Genomic DNA, 21,029 nt, shown 5'->3' on the forward strand with positions numbered 1-21,029 from the left:
TTTTGTAGAGAGGAAATAAGGCTGAAATGTTAACACAGCTGCCTGAATACAATCCATTAAGCACAAAACCCTAACGAATAGTATGTAACATTTTTGTTACACAGAAATCTGCCCAGCTATTGTCAGTGGAAATCTTCCGGATTGAATCAGGCCAGCTATCTAAGCGGTGGAGGGGGAAAAAAGGGCTGAGTGAACAAAAGGCCAAGCTAAGAAAATAGCAGAGATTTTTTTTTTTTTTTAAACTCCAATTGTAGGAAACCATTTGTGAAATAAAAACAAATTGGAACTGTAGAAATATATAATAATAGTTATTTTACAAATAGGGATACTAAAGCAAAATGCTTACAAAGCAGGTGAAATTACCTAAAAAAGTTGAAGTTAATGAAAAAAGCAATAATAATGTAGATAGCAGGCACTCTGTCTCTTCCCAAATTCCTGGGCTGGAAGTGGGTTTCCCATGGTCTTTATGGTAGTTAACTAGGTGCATGCTTTATAGTGTAAAACTTATTTACATGTTATTTATTCCTTGCAATCAGAGTATGTGGTAGATATCATGATTCCCATTTTGTAAATGAGAAAACAAACCAGTCAGAAAGTGGTGGTAGAGACAAGACTTAAAATAAGCTTCGTGGAAGGGTTGAAATACAGAGTGTAGGCTATTGCTGTTTCTCTCCCATTTCATAAGCTTTTATGGGCTATTCCATTCTGTGGAGGTTTGCGGTAACACATTTACCATAACACTGTAAGAGGAGCTAGTGAGGTTGAATTTGATTTTCTGGGGTAGTGTGGTTTTGAACTTTCTAATGCCAAACTATTTTAAAGACCTTTAGATAAAGGTAGTGTACAAAAAGGTTTTTTTCCTCTTTTGAAAAACTTTCTCCAAACAATAAAGAAAAAAGTGAAAGAAAAACTCAATTATCAATGAAATAAGGAGACTGATGATAATCCTCAACCCTACATTTTGAAAGATAATACCACCAAATGCTCAGAAATCTGAAATGAAGGGGGTTACTGATAGCCTATGGCCTTCAAAGCTCATAAAGAACCGGCTTTTCCAAAAGCCCACTGTGAACGTGATTGTCAAGGGGGCAAACGAGTGAAATAAGGAGGGAAACAGTAGTCACTTGAGGCTAAGAGCAGGCCACGTATATCTCCTGAATGTTGAAAAGGAAGGGGAAATGTTTCCAGTGTTACCGATGACAAAAGAAAATTCAGAAAACTTTACTTGATATGAGTATTTTACTGAGTGAGAAACTGTTGGTGAACAGGGAGACTTCAAAACCTAAAGTTGTTAGTAGTTACAGCTCAGTTTATGAAGCAAGAATGAATAAGTACATTGTTTTTTATTTTCAGTAATTTGCTACTGGAAACTCACTTTCCTCTCCTCTCCTGCTTGAGTTTACTGGTTTGTGGCTGATTAGCTAGGAAGCTCTAAGGTCACGCTGACATGAAGAAGGCTTAAGCTTTGTTTAAGGTCAGAGTCAGCATTTCAGGGAACCAGTACAATTTGATATTTTGGTTATGTGACTGGGAGTGTTTGGTCTAGTGTTTGGTGTAGCGGTACATTCAAGTTGTGGTCTCCACTTTAGCTTTTATTTAACACCAATAAAGAGAAAGTGGCAGAGTTGGCAAAATGTTTTGGGGTAAGTAATAGAAGCAAACCTGTTTGGCGTTGCTTCCTTCCTCACTGCCTCCCCTCTGCTCTTGCCTTTGGTTTCCCACCTTTGGTTTAGTAAATAATTTACTCAATACATGAATAATGAATAATTTACAAAAAACCATCATGGAATCTATCACAAAGGTTTAAAAAAGGAAAACAATAAAGCCAAAAGCAAATGAAAAAAATATCACACAAAAGGAATTAACCAAGGAAACAGAAGAAGAATTCAAACAGCTTTCTGCTCTTTCAGAGAACTTTCTCTCCCTCTTGTTCTCTCTCCCTCTCTGGATCCACAAAGTTACAAAGGCTTAAAGAGATACTAACAGACAAGAGGACTAAATGAAGTGGCAGGACTCAAGTAATAAAGGGAAGGAAAATATGAAAGCATTATAAAAATAAAAGCAATATAAGAAGAAACAAAAACAATAAAAAACTTAAATATGGGGAAATAGTGAACAAGCCTAATTAATAATCAATAAAGTGAAAAAGAAAAAACTACAAAAATAATTAGTAATAAATATAAAGAGTTGGAATATATCTTAAGGAATGCTCCTGAAGAATGGTCCCATCCAAAATGCCAGTAGCACCCACTCTTAGAAGCACTAGAGGTGACGTACAGCTTTGAGCCTGAAGTCAGACTGTCTGGAAGTGGACATGGGTCTTCTCATCCTCATCATTGCTACTCCCCATCCCCCCACCCCCCACCGAATTTAAAATGTAAAAGAAGAGAGTCAAAGGTGCATCTATCTGCTGACCTCCCTTTTCTTTGTGGATTTGGATGTGATGTCTTCTGAGACTGTGTGTGGAATAGGAGGCTTGAAAATAGTGTAAAAGTCTTAATATAATGGTTTTGGAGGAGGAGAAATAAATACAGTGTTCTACCATATTTATTTATTTAAGGTTGAGGACTATGAGTTAATTTGTAGTGACTGCAATCATCATTATATTGTGATTATGATTTTTACTAGTGGTTCTTAATCCCTTGGGGGGAGCAGTGGAGTAATTGAAGGTTAAATTGATCTGGAGTCAAAGTTTTATATGACACGTGGGAAAGAAGGACAAAAGACAAGGGAGTTGAAGATATATTTTTTTTAATTTTATTTATTTATGTGACAGAGAGACAGCCAGCGAGAGAGGGAACACAGCAGGGGAGAGGGAGAGGAAGAAGCAGGCTCCCAGCCGAGGAGCCCGATGTGGGACTCGATCCCGAAACGCCAGGATCACTCCCTGAGCCGAAGGCAGATGCTTAACGACTGCGCTACCCAGGTGCCCCAAGTTGAAGATATTTTAAGAGATTCTTTGAGGTGGTTGACCCTGAAGTCCAGATTGGATAGAGGAGAAATTAAAGACAAAAAGATTTAGAGAAAAGGGAATGGCAGAGAAGTCAGTTGTTGAGTCACTAATCTATTGTCCAATGAATTAAAATTTTTAGTAGCATTTATGATACTGTGAATTTTACACTCTGATTCTGATTGGGCCCTCCTTATTGAAGGAAACTCTTTATATGTTCACTCAGCAAGTACTTGCTGAGCATTGAAAAGCATGGGGCTAGGCCCTTCCTCATTGTCCCCATCTTCAGTGAGGAAGCACCCAAACTACTTTATTTCCAAACCTGATCCCTCTTTTTGTGATCCCATGATCATATTCTCCCATGCATGCTTACTTCCTCCTTTTTTGTTCATGTCATATTTTACACACAGAAACATGCTCAGGACTTTGCATTCCTAATCTTCTATCACCCTTTAATGCTATCTCTTTTTTTAAAAATTTTAATCTCTTTTCTTTTCCCATGTTCACTGACAACTTCTTGAGAAGGTCCAACATGGACTTCAAGGCCTAGCTGAGTTATAACTCCCTCTCTAAATGCTTCCCTGATCGCCACTTGGAACTGTTTGCCCCATCTAGAAAATTACCTTTTAGATGAGAGTTACTGGGTAATTGTTTTTGAATTTAGTGAAGTGAAATATATTCTCTGCCTCACCTGATAGGCAGGAAAATAATTTACTATAACACAGAGTTAGAATAAAGGAATAACAGAAGTATATCTGTTATAAATATCAGGAAGGAACAATTAGTTCTGACAAGGGTAATCCAGGAAGGCTCCATGTAAGAAGATGAATTTAAACTGTATATGGAGGATGAAGAAGATGTTGATGACAAACGGTGGGGAGAAGAGGAAAGTAAGACAGTTTGAACAAAGATATCAAAATACGAGGTACTAACTAATTTTGTATATTTAAAGATAAAATATTTAAATACATTTCCATAGTATTATATGACCTATAATATTTGTAAATACTTCAATATATAGTTTTAGTTTTAATTTACACACTATTGGCTAGTTAATGTTGAAAGTATTCTTTTTTTTTTTTCACTGCTTGCTGAATAAACTTTTATTATTGTCTTATCTGAAAAAGCTTCATTGAAAATTGTGGTTTGGTTTATTACCTCTTAGCAGTCTGCTCCTGAGTTCTACGGAAGCTTCCCGCCTTCTGAGCTATCTGAACTTTCTTCTGGGCAAGAGACATTTTGCCATCTCTTTCTTAGGCTTCATCTCATAGACTGGGTTCTTTGGTATAGCTACGTGAGCTTTCTTATACCTCTTCTCCATCATGTCTGGAGTTCTGTTGTTCTTTATGTATTGAGAGAATTGCTTTTGTAAGCATCCTCATCTTCTTCAGTTAGCTAATACATGTCATCTGCAACTTTCTGTCCCATGATGTGCTTCTGATGTGCTTCTGTATTGAATTCCTTGCTTTCTGAACCATAACCAGGGAATTTTTTGGTACTGTGAGGGAGAGACAAGCCTCCAGCCACAGCTCCTTTGAGGGCCCCACAAACTTTATTTCCAGAAGGAGCTCTGGTAAGCCCAGCATCCAAAAATACCAGGTGAAGGCACCAGTTTGGCAATTAATGCTTTCCACATGGTATTCATCTCCAGTCACCTCCACTGGGCCTTCATGCATCCTGTCCATGCCAAACCTCCTGAGAAGCCTGCAGGCCAGCGACAGATCAGTATGATACACCGCAGCATAATTTGTCAGGCCAACCTTCACACCGTACGTTGGGAGTTCGTGAGCAGGAGCTGCACAGACGAGCATTTGTTTGTTCTGTGGGCATAAGCAGTCTGACAAACGATATCTCTGTTGGTGACATGAACCATCGTCCTGTGTTTAGGTGTATTATATATACTTATTTTATCCTGAGTTACCAAGTGTTTCTAAGCATAGTAATCAGTTTACCCTCTTGTCATCTTCTAAATTTCACTTGGTATCTCTTGAAACAAGCCTTATTCTTGACAACTTTAACAAATCCCATCCTGCAGAACAGAGACCAGTGTCCTCAGCTTGACACAGACCAGCAGGCCCAGCAACGCTCGGGATGGGGGTGGGGCAGTTAATGTTTGAAGTATTCTAATAAGAATATTCCCTATGGGGGTGTTTGGTTAATCTATGGAAAAAAACCCACAATATTACATAGACAGTGACTAAAGTTGCTTGATCTATTCTTGTCTCTCTGTCTCTTAAGTAAAGCAGTATATTTTATTAGATGAACACTATTTCACCAACAAAAAATCAAATAAGTGAATTGGGTACTATAAGCTTTTATACCTATACTTAAACATCCTGTAAGGATCTAGTGAACCCAGTGCCTCAAGTTCTCAGAATGGCTCTGTATGGGTAGAATTCTTGAGCTAGTCCTGTGTCTAAAAGATTGCCAAGAATTTTTTGGTGCCTGACTCAAAATAAAAGACTAGCTCTATGTTACTTGTATAATATTCTAATACTTGCCTCAAATGATCTTTTCGTAGAAGAGGAACTACATTGAAGCATATAAGATACACTGTGTGACTGTTTTGTGCCTGTTGGCTAATAAATGTGTGAGTGCTGGAATTCCATATTACATTTATTCTCATTGTAACATACTCCATGGTAGTAAGTTTATAAAGAGTAATTACTCATCTGTCTTTAAATACACGAGGTTTGCAGTGTTTTCCAAAAGTAATCCAACAATTATGAACAACCAAACTTAGGTAAAACAGTTTATAATGACAATTTTTAAGAAAATAAGTGGTCTGCTATTAAGATCAAGCCTCTTGTTACTGTTTAGGGAGATGATAAATCCATGACCCTTTAGCATACATAAGAAAAATATTTTTTTTAGCAGACTTTTCAAAATATTCCTAATTTAGAGTTTCTGACTAAGCCTGTTAACTTTAATTCATTCTTTCATTCATTCATTCACCTTTATTTATTGGATCCTACTTCTTTGCTACCCTCTTTCTAAGGGTCAGGGATAAAGTGGAGAATAAGACAGACAAGGTCCTTGCCTTCACACGCCTACATTCTATGGTAGCACAAGACATTCAGTGTTCAAGAATTCTAAATAAGATTTCCAGTTGTTCTCTTGGTTTTCCATGTGGTTATTGAGAAATGAAACAAAATTCAGTCTTGGTATCTATATTTTTTTTCTTTAAAAATTTAGTACATTACCAAAACACATTCACCAAAGCAACTTCTTTTTTCTTGGTTAAGAAACTGGTTATTCTTATCAAACAAATAGAGACTTACCTTCTTTTTTGTATAAATTATATATTTTCAACAAGTGCCAGGCACTGTTTATGGAAAGCTTTTTTTCCAAATAGGTACAACCTATGTTACCAGAATAATTTCAATCTCAGTAATTATAAGTTAAACAATAATAATAATAATAACAACAACATATATACAGTACACTTGTATATGCAATGCATTCTCTTAAGAAATGGGAGGACTCAAAAGTAGTGAAAGAAAATTTCCTATTCTACAGTCACTTGTACTTAAGGTGGGTTGGTGGTTCTCTTCAGGATCAGGTCCACCAGTTCACCAAGTTTTTGATCCCTTTATCAATGACATCTTAAAATTTAGCCTTATATGGTTACAATATTGCCTTTCTTAAGTCATGTCACCTGGATCATAATATCTGCAAAGATCTTCTTTCAGTGGATTGCTTTTTCCTTTTGTTGATAGTTTCCTTTTCTGTGCAGAAGCTTTTTATCTTGGTGTAGTCTCAGTAGTATTTATTTTTTTGTTAGGTCTTCTCAGGCAAGGGAAACAATCTAGAAAAATGTTGCTAAGGCTTACATCCAAGTTGTTACTGCCTGTGTTTTCTTCCAGGGGTTATATGGTTTAATGGTTTCAGATCTCACATTTAGGTTTTTAATCCATTTTGAGTTTATTTTTGTGTATGGTGTTAGAATGTGGTCCAATTTTATTCTTTTGCATATAGCTGTCCCATTTTTCCAGCATGATTCATTGAGGAGACTGTCTTGCCATTGCATATTCTTGCCTCGTTTGTCATAGATTAACTGACCATATAACTGTGGATTTATTTCTGGGTTTTCTCTTCTGTTCCGTTGGTCTATGTGTCTGTTTTTGTGCCAGTACTGCACTGTTTTGATTACCATAGGATTGTATATATCTTGAAGTCTGAGACTGTGATATACCTCCAGCTTTGTTCTTCCTTAAGATTGTTCTGGTTATTAGGGGTCTTTTGTGGTTCCAGACAAATTTTAGGATTATTTATTGTAGGTCAGTGAAGAATACAGTTGGTACTTTTGTAGGGATTGCATTGAATCTGTAGATTGCTTTGGATATTATGAACATTTTAATAATATTAATTCTTAGGATGACTTTCATTTAACAACCACCTGGCTGACTATGGAATTTTTGTCCTTGCCTGGGAGCTGTTAAAGGGGCAGAGCTCAGACCCCTCCCCCCATTTCACATTGTGCATGCCGGTTTTGCTCAATAGTTTGAACAAAAGCAGTAGTTGAGTTTCTTTTTTTTTTTTTTTTTTTTTTTTAAAGATTTTATTTATTTATTCGACAGAGGGAGACAGCCAGCGAGAGAGGGAACACAGCAGGGGGAGTGGGAGAGGAAGAAGCAGGCTCCCAGCGCAGGAGCCTGATGTGGGACTCGATCCCAGATCGCCAGGATCACGCCCTGAGCCAAAGGCAGACGCTTTAACGACTGCGCTACCCAGGCGCCCCAGTAGTTGAGTTTCTTAATCCATCCTCGCTAAATTGCCATTGGCAGTCATTAGTTCTCCTTCATAGTTTTTTCTGTTCATGCAGATATTTTCCCATACACCTCTTTTAATAGGTATTTGAAGAGAAATGAGGAATAAGAAGTCCAGCCAGAGACTTTATCTTATGCTGCCATTCTGCATTCTAGAATTTGTTCAAATGATGGTTGTTTTTGAGAGGATGATGAAGACTTTCCTCAAAAAATTAACTCTTTAAAACAAAGATTATAAACTTTTCTAAGAGTGTAAACTTGTCAAAACCCCAACTGAGCAGACTGCTTTCTTTTCTTTAGCTTAGTGCTTTTTTTTGAGAAAAATCCTTCATATGTTTGCTTAATTGTGATCTCTGATTCCACAGCATTTATTGGTAGTTGTTACATACAAACCACCACGATTCAAACAGCAACTTCTAGTACTTCTCTACTGAGCTACTACTTCTCATCATAAACTGCTCAGTTTCTTTTTTCTTTTTTCTTTTATTTTTTTTTAAGATTTTATTTATTTATTTGACAGAGATAGAGACAGCCAGCGAGAGAGGGAACACAAGCAGGGGGAGTGGGAGAGGAAGAAGCAGGCTATAGTGGAGGAGCCTGATGTGGGGCTCGATCCCATAACGCCGGGCTCACGCCCTGAGCTGAAGGCAGATGCTCAACCACTGTGCCACCCAGGCGCCCCTCAGTTTCTTTTTTAAATTGTGTATACAGCTCTCTCTTGGTTTCTGTTTTGTGCCTGTGTCTGTTTCTGTCCCTATCTCTGCTTCTCTCCCCTCTCCCCCAGCTTCTGAGCCTTTCTTCCTTCCTCCAAAGCTACTTCCCAGGGCTCTGAGCTTGTGTTTGCTTGGAAGACAACACATAGAAAAGACTTGTGGCAGCTTGCCAGTGTTTTGTAGCCAAAGACTGTTCTCCACCCAGTGGAGAATCATTATCATTTAGGAAACCTCACTCCAGTAACATCTCCTCCTCCCTTCTACTCCCCATTTCCTCAGAGAGAATTACCACAACACTCTACCCTCCTTCTTCTCACCCTCACTCTTAAGTCTTATCACCACAGAATGTATTTGAGTTAAACTGTTATATGATTTAGTTTCCAATTTCAGAATTTTCCTTTAGAAATTTTTATTTTACAAATAAGTTCTTTCATAGAGTTTAACTTAGCTAATATCTCAATTGAAGAAAAGTAAAAGCAAGAAGTAATTATTTGGCATGCCGATCACTTTTCCCTAAACAACTTTAATTTTCTCATTGGTCTACTGGTTATCTTTTTCAGTATTCATTGCTGAATATTGTAAAAGTCTTTCCTGAGTTCTAAAAGGCCTACTTGGAAAAAAAAATAGAAAACAACCTTAATCATTGTTATTTTTATAGGTTTATATGTTTGCATAAAATCCAGTTGAGAAACCCAATATGCCATTATAAAGATGGTAAGAAACAGAGAACACTCGTAATTGTGTACAAATATGGAAGGGGGATACTTCCACCATGATTTTAATAGAATTATTAAATGAAGGTATATATATATAAGAATCTAAAATTTTCTTAATATTTTCTCACAAAATTAGCTCAATCATCGCTTAATATAACCAAACATCAACATTACATAGTAGTATTTTCTGAAAGAATAGGAGAGGATAATAATGGGTGATTATCATGTTATAGTCGGTGCTTCTCAAAGTGACATCCAGCAGCTGCTTGCATGAGAATCTGGGTGCTTTTTAAAAATGCAGAGACGTACCTGTGTGGTGCAGTTGGTTAAATTCTGACTTTTGATTTTGACTCGGGTCATGGTCTCAGGGTCGTGGGATCGAGCCCTGCATTGGGCTCCATGCTCAGCACGGGGTCTGCTTGTCCCTCCCCCTCTACTCCTCCTCTTCCCCCACCCCCCACTCATGCGTGCTCTGTCTCTCTCTTAAATAGATAGATAGGTAGATAGATAGATAAATTAATTCTTTAAAAATGCGGATTCCTGAATCCTCCCCACACCTGCCGAGTCAAAATCTCTGAAAGTAGGACCCTGTCATCTTCATTACATGAGCTCCGTGATTGATTTTTATGTACATTAAACTCTGAGACTTAATTAAGTATTATTATGCAAAAGGTAAAATTGGGCAATAAAACTTAAGTGCTATCCTCCTTTTATTCTCCTTTTCTCCATTTTGGAAGAAGATGTTTTTCTTGAGTCTTTTTAACTGCTTGACCAAAGAACAAAAATCAAACAACCTGTTGGAATCTCCTGATTCAATTTCAGACAATTTCATAGATGAAAATGGCCTTGAGTCAATAGAATGACTGTTACATAATTTTCTCTGATTCTTTTTTATGTGTTTATCTAGTCCCAATTACCCTTAGATACATCTAAGTCCTCATAATGAAGCACATGTGATTTTCTGTCTTGCCATGAACTCTTTAAATTCATATTCTGGATAGTTATGTGAGCAGTGAAATTCAACAATACTTGTGGAACACTGAAACAATTAGGTTAATAAGGAGGGAAAAAAAGGTAAACTTGAAGAAGAAAATTGGATAAACTCATTTGACATTTGCATATAAAACCACTGGGGAACTCAATAGACCCTTTTATATATTTTAGAAAAATCCACATTGGTCCCAAATATGAGTCATATTCAAAACACTGACATGCCATTTGTAATTTAATAACTTTGAATACCATTATTTTGTAATTGATTATCATTTAGGTTCAAACCAATGCTGGTGTTCTCTGTGAGTTCTTTTGATAAAGAAATGTCAAGTAAAATGATGGTACAACCAAGAACAACTTGTTTTCAAGCATATTTAAATATTCCAAGCAGCTCTTTACATGAAAGCAAATAACACACAAAGTATACACTAAATACTGTTGGGGAGCAAGAATTCCTGTCCCCTCATAGGTTCTTCGAGCTGGACTAAGAATCAAATTGACATGAGACGGATTAACAGGAGAAAATCAAATTTAATAGGTCTCTGAGTGTTGAATCCACTTAGACCTGCAGTCAGGCAAAGCAAGGTATATATGTCATTCTGAATTAGGGAGAAGGGGGCAGGGGTCTGGAATTTCAGAGGAAAGGAATGCACTTCATAGGGCAATAAGAAGAGCAGATGTTGGGTAATTAGATGTTTTCTCTGCCATACAGATGGGTCATTCAGATAAGATTTGTCTCTGTTAATAACTCTTATTCTGGGAAAGAACCCCCCCCCCCCCTTTTTGGATTCTTTTGTGTGGTTAAGGGAGGAAAAAAAGTTTCTCTTGAGCCCAGAGGGTCTCAAGTTCCTTCAGCTCAAAATAATCCACATACCAAAGTGGCACATTCCAGGGGCTGGGGGGGAATGGGGCAGCCGTCCTGAACCCCTTCAATACTCTCTATCCTTAATTGTGCAATAAAAGACATTCTTCCAGAAAGTAAATTTAGTTCCAGTTGTTTGTTCTACAAGAATTTGGTTTCAGGGTATGGTTGGTATATAGTAAAAAGAATGTCTGTCTTCAGCTGTCCCCCAGTTTGGTAAATTATAAAGGACCAGTTTTTTGATAGATTACTGGATGGATACTCTGATTGTCAAGACACTCAAAGCCAATTTTGGTCTACAATTAGAAAGTTGTTTGTTTTTTTTTTTTTAAAGATTTATTTATTTGGGAGAGACCGTGTGTGAGAGGGGGGAGGGGCAGATGGAGAGGGAGACAAGCAGACTCCCCGCAAAGTGGGGAGCCCCATTCAGGGCTCAGTCCCAGGACTCTGAGATCATGTCCTGAGCTGAAAGCAAGAGTTAGATGCTTAACCTACTGAGCCACCCAGGTGCCCCTCAATTAGAAAGTTTTAACCCTTCTAGCCAGTATATGTCTTCCTTTGTTTTTTAAGCTTCTTTTTTGTTTTGTTTCAAATTTTTATTTAAATTCTAATTAGTCAACATATAGCGTAATATTGGTTTCAGTAGTAAAATTTAGTGATTCATCATTTAAATATAACACCCAGTGCTCATCATAACAAATGCCCTCCTTAACGTCCATCACCCATTTAGCTCATCCTCCACCCATCTTCTTCCATCAACCCTGTTTTTTCTCTATAAGTAAGAGTCTCTTATGGTTTGTGCCCGTTTCTTATTTTTCCTTCCCATATGTTCATCTATTTTGTTTCTTAAATTCCACATAGAATGAAATCATATGGTATTTGTCTTTCTCTGACAATTTACTTCACTTAGCATAATACAGTTTGGCTCCATCCATGTCATTGCAAATGGCAAAGTTTCATTCTTTTTTATGGCATTGTAATATTCCTCTGTGTGTGTGTGTGTGTGTGTGTGTGTGTGTGTGTGTGTGTGTGTTTATATACTTATACATATCACATCGTCTTTGTCCATTCATCAGTCAATGGGCATTGTACATTGGGCTCTTTCCGTAGTTTGGCTATTGTTGATAATGCTGCCATGAACATCTGGGTACATGTATCCCTTTGAATCTCGGGTAAATATGTAGTAGTGCAATTGCTGGGTCATAGAGTAGTTCTATTTCAACTTTTTGAGGAACCTCCATACTGTTTTCTAGAGTGGCTGCACTCCCACCAATAGTGCAAGAGGGTTCCCCTTTCTCTGCACCCTTGCCAACACTTGTTGTTGCTTGTGTTGTTAATTTTAGCCATTCTGACAGGTATGAGGTCACATCTCATGGTGGTTTTGATTTGTATTTCCTTGATGATGAGTGATGTTGAGCATCTGTTCATGTGTCTGTTAGTCATCTGGATGTCTTCTTTGAAAAAATGTCTATTCATATCTTCTGCCCATTTCTTAACTGGATTATTTGTTTTTTGGGTGTTGAGCTTGATAAGTTATTTACAAATTTTGGATACTAACCCTTTATCACATATGTCATTTGCAAATATCTTCTCCCATTCTGTAGGCTGCCTTTAGTTTTGTTGTTTCCTTTGAATGTGCAGAAACTTTTTATCTTGATGAAGTCCCAGTAGTTCATTTTTGCTTTTGTTTCCCTTGCCTCCATTGATGTGTTTAGTAAGAAGTTGCTACAACTGAGGTCAAAGAGGTTGCTGCCGATGTTCTCCTCTAGGATTTCGATAATTTCCTATCACACATTTTGGCCTTTCATTCATTTTAAATTTATTTTTGTGTGTGATTTAAGAAAGTGGTCCAGTTTAATTATTCTGCATGTTGCTGTCCAGTTTTCCCGGCACCGTTTGTTGAAGAGACTTTTATTTCCATTGGATATTCTTTTCTCCTTTGTTGAAGATTAGTTTACCATGTAGCTGTGGATCCATTTCTGGGTTTTCTCTACTGTTCCATTGATCTGTGTCTGTTTTTGTGCCAGTACCATACTGTCTTGATGACTATAGCTTTGTAATATAGGCTAAAGTCCAGAATCATGATGCCTCCAACTTTGCTCTTCTTTTTCAAGATTGCTTTGGCTATTCAGGGTCTTTTGCATTTCCATACAAATTTTAGGATTGTTTGTTTTAGCTCTGTGAAAAATGTTGGTGGGTTTTGATAGAGGTTGCATTAAATGTATAGATTGCTTTGGATAATGTAGGCATTTTAACAAAGTTTGTTCTTCCAGTCCATGAGCCTGGAATGTTTTCCCCTTTCTTGGTGTCTTCTTCAATTTCTTTCATCAGTGTTCTGTGGTTTTCAGAATACAGAAAACCTCTTTGGTTAGGTTTATTCCTAGGTATCTTACTGTTTTTTTTTTTTTTTTTCAATTGTGAATAGGATTGATTCCTTGATTTCTGTTTCTGCTGCTTCATTACTGGTGTATAGAAATGTAGCAGATTTCTGTATGTTGAATTTACATCCTGTGACTTTGATGAAGTCACGTATGAGTTTCATGTATGAGTTCTAGCAATTTTTTGGTGGAGTCTTTTGGGTTTTCTACATAGAGTATCATGTTGTCTGCAAATAGTGAAAGTTTGACCTCTTCCTTGCTGATTTGGATGCCTTTTATTTCTTTTTATTGTCTGATTGCTGAGGCTAAGACTTCCAGTACTATGTTAAGTAGGAATGGTGGGAGTGGACATCCCTGTCTTGTTCCTGACTGTAGAGGAAAAGCTCTCAGTTTATCCCCATTGAGGATGATATTAGTTGTGGGTCTTTCATGTGTGGCCTTTATGATTTATGATGTTGAGGCATGTTCCATCTATCCCTGCTTTCTTGAGGGTTTTTTTTTTTTTTTTTTAAGATTTTATTTATTTATTCGACAGAGATAGAGACAGCCAGCGAGAGAGGGAACACAGCAGGGGAGTGGGAGAGGAAGAAGCAGGCTCATAGCGGAGGAGCCTGATGTGGGGCTCGATCCCATATTGCCGGGATCACGCCCTGAGCCGAAGGCAGACGCTTAACCGCTGTACCACCCAGGTGCCCCTGTTGAGGGTTTTTATCAAGAATGGACACTGTATTTTGTCAAATGCTGTCTCTGCATCTATTGTGAGGATCATAACGGTTCTTATCTCTTTTATTAATGTAGTTTATCATGTTGATTGACTTAAGAATATTGAACCACCTCTGTAGCCGAGGAATAAATCCCACTTGATTGTGGTGATTAATTCTTTTAACGTACTGTTAGACTTGATTTGCTAGTATCTTGTTGGGAATTTTTGCATCCATGTCATCAGGGTTATTGGCCTATAGTGGAAATAGATAATTTGAACAGACCCATAACCAAATTGAATCAGTAATCAAAAATCTCCCCCCAAAATGTCCAAACCAGATGGCTTCCCAGGGGAATTCTACCAGACATTTAAAGAAGAGTTAATGACTATTCTCAAACTGGTCCAAAAAACAGAAATGGAAGGAAAACTTTCAAACTCATTCTACAAGGCCAGCACTAGCTTGATTCCAAATCTGCACAAAGACCCCACAAAAAAGGAGAATTACAGGCTAAATGTTTTTCACCTCTATTCAAAAAATTTTATCTGTTGTTGTTTACTGTTCATATAGTTCTTTCAAAAGAAATTGGTTGTGGTTCATTTTTAGAAAAATTAAGGTATTGATAGAGTATATTTTCATGTATGGTCCTAAATATACTATCATGATATGATAAAGACTCCTTGGAAACTGAAAAACAAGGGTATTTTTTATACATTTAGATACAAAAGTTAATAAAAACTTTGTTCTAATGAGTGTAGGACTTTGATAAACATTCTTAATCCATTTGGCAAACAGGAACCGTGTGCCTACAAAGCGTCCTGTGCTACGGATCTGCATATGTATGTATCCATTCACAGTGATGCAAATGAGAAAAACAGAGTCCCTGAACCCAGACTTGAGAGTCAAATGAGATGATTCATATTTAAAAGAAATACAGCCCCTTTGATACTCAGACTTGGGTATCAGTCAGAAATGGATACAGTTAGTAGTAAGGAGATGGGTTGCATATAATTACAGAAAAATGAATCAGAAAACACTCGGCAAGGAATTTCATGTTCTCTGAAAAGATCTGGAGTGTAACCATTTGGAGATTTATATGACTGACAGCATCTGCATGTGGCTAAAATCAGTCTATCAAATTTTGTAAATGTATGAAAGATCAAATCATTTTCTCCCTTGAGTGGTGGGATGTGAGAATGTCAGAGGCTGCTAACATAATGAGAAAAATTTCTCTTGAAAGTGTGACTGGCTAGAGCCTGAAGCAAATAAAATCTTCAAGGGGTCTCAGAGCTATAGAGAGTGGTAGAGAAGTAGTGATACCTTTCTCCTGACAAGTGGCATGGACTAATCATTTTTCTATGAAGATGTCAGAAGAGGCTGACTGATGGTTTGAATATAAATGTCTTGTTGTCTGGCATGATGTTCAACTGAGTATCCCTGACAAATTCATATTTTAATGAAGTCTTTCCTGACATTGAACAAAAGAGTAGTTTTTCCAAAAGACAAATCTCACCGGTGTAGATACCAGAAATAATTCCATACAGCCAAGAACTGCTTATTTTTGCCCAAGTTATCTGTATAATTCTTGGTCTGTTTAGATATAAACTGTATCCTCCAGTGTTAAACTTAGGAAAATTAAAATTGTAAAGGAAAATTTGTCTTGGAGATTTTCATCCTCCCTTTCAGGGCCCTGTATCCTTTTGGGAGATATCTTGGCCATCAGGATCTGATTCTGGTTCCTCCTTTTGAGACCAGTTATTCATTTCCTATTGTGCATTTGTATTTACGTGTTGTCCTCTTCTGGGATTTCTTTCATTGTAAAACTCTTCTCGAAATGTGGAAGGAACAAAAATCAAGTTACGGAATTTCAAGTGTTAACAGGCAGCATTGCCTTGATAACTACTAAAATTCTACACAGTCAACGAACGGTAGGCTGACTTATGTCTAATTCAGAACTTTCACTTGGTAAACATCAGTTACCTTAATTAATGCTCCTTATCTATTAAATCTAACTCAGCTTTTATTTATAAGCCTGAGTGAAAATAATTCACCTTAACTTGCCTAGAATTTCCATTTTTTTCTGTTTGTCAGCAGAGAAAGTATATGTGATAGAATTTATTCTTTACTGCCTTAAGTCTGGTAGAATATCACTTGAAAGTTACTCCTTCAGAAATATTTAATGAAGATTTTCAACATGCCAACGTTTTTATGCATAGAAGTTAGGGGGAGGAGTGGCACAAGGAGCCAAAATAATTCTGCAAAATTAGTTTTTTGTTTCATAGGGAAGTGAACCGTGGAAGAATGTTAATGGTTCAGTTGTCTCTCTCTAATGGTAGAGTCAGGACAGATAAAACAGGAATGGAAAATGTAAATAGAGCACTTAAAATCTAATTCTGTTTCAATGCTTTACGTTTCTTTTTTGTTAGTTTCTATCTACAGAAGTCTTTAATATGTTTTCAACAGGTAAATTCTATGGAGCCACATTTTCTGTATTTGAATTAATAGATTGAAGTAGCTTTATAAATTAAATCAGTTCTTTTCTATGTATTTTATGTGCCCCAACTTTAAGTCTAAACAGGACACGCAAAAATAAGATGAGGGATACAGTGGCAAACAGACTTTATGTGATGCTCAAAATACACAGGCTGACAACTCTAAATACTATTTCAGTGACCTAAAAACAAAAAGCATTATTAGAAAACTCTATTTAAGTGAGAGAAGAGTTATTTTTTTGTCTTAGCATGGTGACTATCAATATCTACTTATATTTAAAAAGCTTGTATAGAGTCAGAGTTCAACAATCACAAAAAAAGAATAAAAAAACAACTTATTGGCTATGGTCTTCTGTTGAGGAAAAAAAAAGTAGGAGAAACTAAGGTTGGAGAGAACAGGGAATCGGGTGATTCTGGGGACCAAGTCTTTATAAGGCATGACAGCTTGCTACTGCATAGGACTCCAACCATTCGAGTGGCCATATTCATAAGTCACCCAGTCTCCAGCACACTGTTCTCTCTCCAAAACAATGTGGAGACCACTGGGGACTGTTAAAAACAAGACAGTAGGCCCAAAAGAGAGTCAGTTGTGCTAAGCCCCACATCACCAAAGTGAGACTTAATTACAGTTCTGCTGTTCCAGAAATGGAATCTTAAAGGAATAGCCTGTTTAGTACTGGTGAGATCATCTGCCTGAGAGATCCCTGCCATCTCTTAAGGAAAGTGATCTTGCCACAGGCAGCCTGTGCTAGTATAACTTCCTTCTACTCCCTTCTGCCTATAAAAGTCTTTCATTTACTACAGCTCCTCAGAGATCCTTCCTGTCTGCTCAGTTGGATGCCGCTTGATACATAATGGTTTAAAAAAGCCAATAAGATCTTCAAAATTTAATGAGTTAGAATTTTTTTTAAAAGATTTTATTTATTTATTTGACAGAGAGAGATACAGTGAGGGAGGGAACACAAGCAAGGGGAGTGTGAGAAGGAGAAGCAGGCTTCCCGTGGAGCAGGGAGTCTGATGTGGGGCTTGATCCCAGGACCCTGGGACCACGACCTGAGCCAAAGGCAGACGCTTAACGGCTGAGCCACCCAGGCATTCCTGAATTTTGTTTTTTAACAGGACCAAACTACATTTTGCTTTTTTTTCCTTTTATTATTTTTTTTAACTGAAGTATAGTCAAACAACCCTATATGCTGTTTTTGCCGCAAGTGTAGCTACCGTCTGTCACATGCAACACTATTACAGTGCCATTGACTATATTTCCTGTGCTGCACCGCTCATGTCCATGACTTATTTGTTCCATAGCTAGAAGCCTGTACCTCTCACTCCCCTTCACCCCTTATCAACCATCCTCCCACTTACCCCCCACCACTTTGTTCTCTGTATTTATGGATCTGTTTTTGTTTTCTGTTTGTTTTGTTTTTTAGATTCCACATGTAAGTGAAATCTTATGGTATTGTCTTTCTCTGACTTACTTCCCTTAGTATAATATCCTCTAGGTCCATCCATGTTATCACAAATGGCAAGAACTCTTTCTCGATGGGCAAGTAATATTCCATTCCATATGTATACCACATCTTCTTTATCCATTCATCTATTGATGGACACTTAGGTTGCTTCCATATCTTGGCTATTGTAAATAATTCTGCAATAAGGTAGGGGAGCACACATCTTGACAAACTAGTATTTTCAATTCTTTTGGGTAAATACCCAGTGGTGGAATTGCTGGATCATATAACATTTCTATTTTTATTTTTTTTAAAGACTTTATTTGAGAGAGAGAGAGCATGGGGGGGGGTGCACAGAGGGAGAGGGAGAATCAGACTCCTCGTTGAGCAGGGAGCCCGACATGAGGCTTAATCCCAGGACCTCAGGATTATGACCTGAGCCAAAGGTAGTTGCTTAACTTACTGAGCCACCCAGGTGCCCCTATTTTTAATTTTTTTTTAGCAAACTCCATACTGTTTTCCACAATGGCTGTGCCAGTTTACATCCCCACTAACAGTGCACAAGGATTCTCTTTTTGCCACATACTTATCAACACTTGTTATTGTCTTATACTAGCCATTCTGACAAGTGTGCGGTGATATCTCATTGTGGTTTTGATTTGCATTTCCCTGATAATTAGTGATGTTGAGCATCTTTTTTTTTATATAATTTTTATTTTGTTATATTAGTCACCATACAGTACATCCCCAGTTTTTGATGCAATGTTTCATGATTCATTATTTGCGTATAACACCCAGTGCACCATGCAATATGTGCCCTCCTTAATACCCATGTGTCTGTTGCTCATGTGTATGTCTTCTTTGGAAAAATGTCTATTCAGGTACTCTTCCCATTTTTTAATTAAATTGGTTGGTTGGTTGGTTTTTGGTGTTGAGTTGTATAAGCTCTTTATATATTTTGAATGTTAACCCCTTATTGGATATATCATTTGCAAATATCCTTACAAATTTTAGGATTATTTGTTCTCATTCTGTAAAAAATACTCTTGGTATTTTGATAGAGATTGCATTGAATCTGTAGATTGCTTTGAGTAGTACGACACTTTACTAATACTAATTCTTCTAATCCATGAGCACAGTATATTTTTCCATTTGTTGACATCATCTTCAATTTCTTTCATCAGTGGTTTTTAGTTTTCAGGGTTTAGGTCTTCCACCCCGGATAAGTTAATTCCTAGGTATTTTATTCTTTTTGGTGCAGTTGTATAGGGAGTTGTTTTCTTCATTTCCCTTTCTGCTATTTCATTATTAGTATATAGAAACACAAGAGTTTTCTCTATATTAATTTTGTACCCTGAAATTTTACTGTATTTGCTTATTGCTTTTAATAGTTTTTGGTAGAGTCTTAAGGGTTTTCTATATATAGTATCATGTCATCTTTACATAGTGAAAGTTTTACTTCTTCCTTATCAGTTTGGATGCCTTTTATTCCTTTTTCTTGTCCGATTGCTAAGGTTAGGACTTCCAGTACTATGTTGAATAAAAGTAGTGAGAGTGGATATCCTTGCCTTCTTCTTGATCTTTAGGGAAAAGCTCTGTTTTGCACCATTGAGTTTGATGTTAGCTGTGGGTTTTTCCAGCTTTTATGATGTTGAGGTATGTTCCCTCTAAACCCACTTTATTGAGAGCTTTTACTGTGAACTGATGTTGAATTTTGTCAGATGCTTTTTCTGCATCTATTGAGATGACCATTTGATTTTTAAACTTCATTTTGTTAATGTGGTGTATCATGGTAAAGATTTGCAAATATTGAATCCTTCTTGAATCCCAGGAATAAATCCTACTGGATCATAGTGAATGATCCTTTAATTGTATTGTTCAATGTGGTTTGCTAATATTTTATTAAGGATTTTTACATCTATGATCATCAGAGATATTTGCCTGTAGTTCTCTTTTTTTGTATTGTCTTTATCTCGTTTTGGTAATAGGGTAATGCTGGCTTCATGGAATATATCTGAAAGCTTTCCTTTCTCCTATATTTTTTGGAATTGTTCAAGGAGAGTAAGTATTAACTCTTCTTTAAATGCTTGGTAGAATTTGCCTGTGACACTGTGTGGTCCCAGACTTGTGTTTGTTGGGAGGTTTTTTTTTTATTATTAATTCAATTTTGATACTAGTAATCAATCTGTTCATATTTTCCATTTTTTCTTGGCTCAGTTTTGGAAGATTGTATGTTTCTGGGAATTTATTTCTTCCAGGTTATCCAATCTGTTAGCATATTACTTTTCATAGTAGTCTCTTATAATCCTTTATATTTCTGTGGTGTCAGTTGTTATTTCTCCTTCTTAATTTCTGATTTTATTTATTTGAGCCCTCCCCCTTTTTCCTGATGAATTCAGCTAAAAGTTTATAAATTTTTTCTTTTCAATGAACCAGTTCTTGGTTTCATTGATCTGTTTTATTGGGGTGTTGTGTTCTGTTTTGTTTTAGTATCTATTTCATTTATTTCTACTCTGATCTCTATTATTTCCTTCCTTCTTCTAACTTTGGGCTTTGTTCTTTTTCTAATTCCTTCAGGTTTATTTGAGATTTTTCTTGTTCCTTGAGGTAGTCCTGAATGGGTGTAAGTTTCCCTCTTAGAACAGCTTTTGCTGCATCCCAAAGATGTTGGATCATTGTATTTTTATTTTGACTTGTCTTAGCATATTTTTTTTTTTTTTTATTTCTTCCTTGACCCATTGGTTGTCTGCTAGCATCTTGTTAACCTCCATGTGTTTGTGTTTATGCTAGTTTTTTTCTTGTAACTGATTTGTGATTTCATGCAGTTGGAAAAGATGCTTGCTTGATATAATTAATCTTAATAAATTTATTAAGATTTGTTTTCTGACCTAATGTGTGATCTGTCCTGAAGAATATTCTATATGCACTTGAAAAGAATGTGTACTCTGTTGGTTTTGGATGGAATGTTCTGTATATATATGTTACGTCCATCTGGTCTAACGTGTTA

At 36.8% G+C, this 21,029-nt stretch overlaps 1 pseudogene; it reads right to left on the reverse strand.

The window, feature by feature from the left end:
- Positions 1-4,104: 4,104 nt before the first annotated feature.
- Positions 4,105-4,978, reverse strand: LOC113262068 (60S ribosomal protein L5-like; annotated as a pseudogene).
- Between the last annotated feature and the right edge of the window lie 16,051 nt (positions 4,979-21,029).

The sequence above is a fragment of the Ursus arctos genome, unplaced genomic scaffold (assembly GCF_023065955.2).
Source record: "Ursus arctos isolate Adak ecotype North America unplaced genomic scaffold, UrsArc2.0 scaffold_27, whole genome shotgun sequence".
Lineage (NCBI taxonomy): Eukaryota > Metazoa > Chordata > Mammalia > Carnivora > Ursidae > Ursus > Ursus arctos.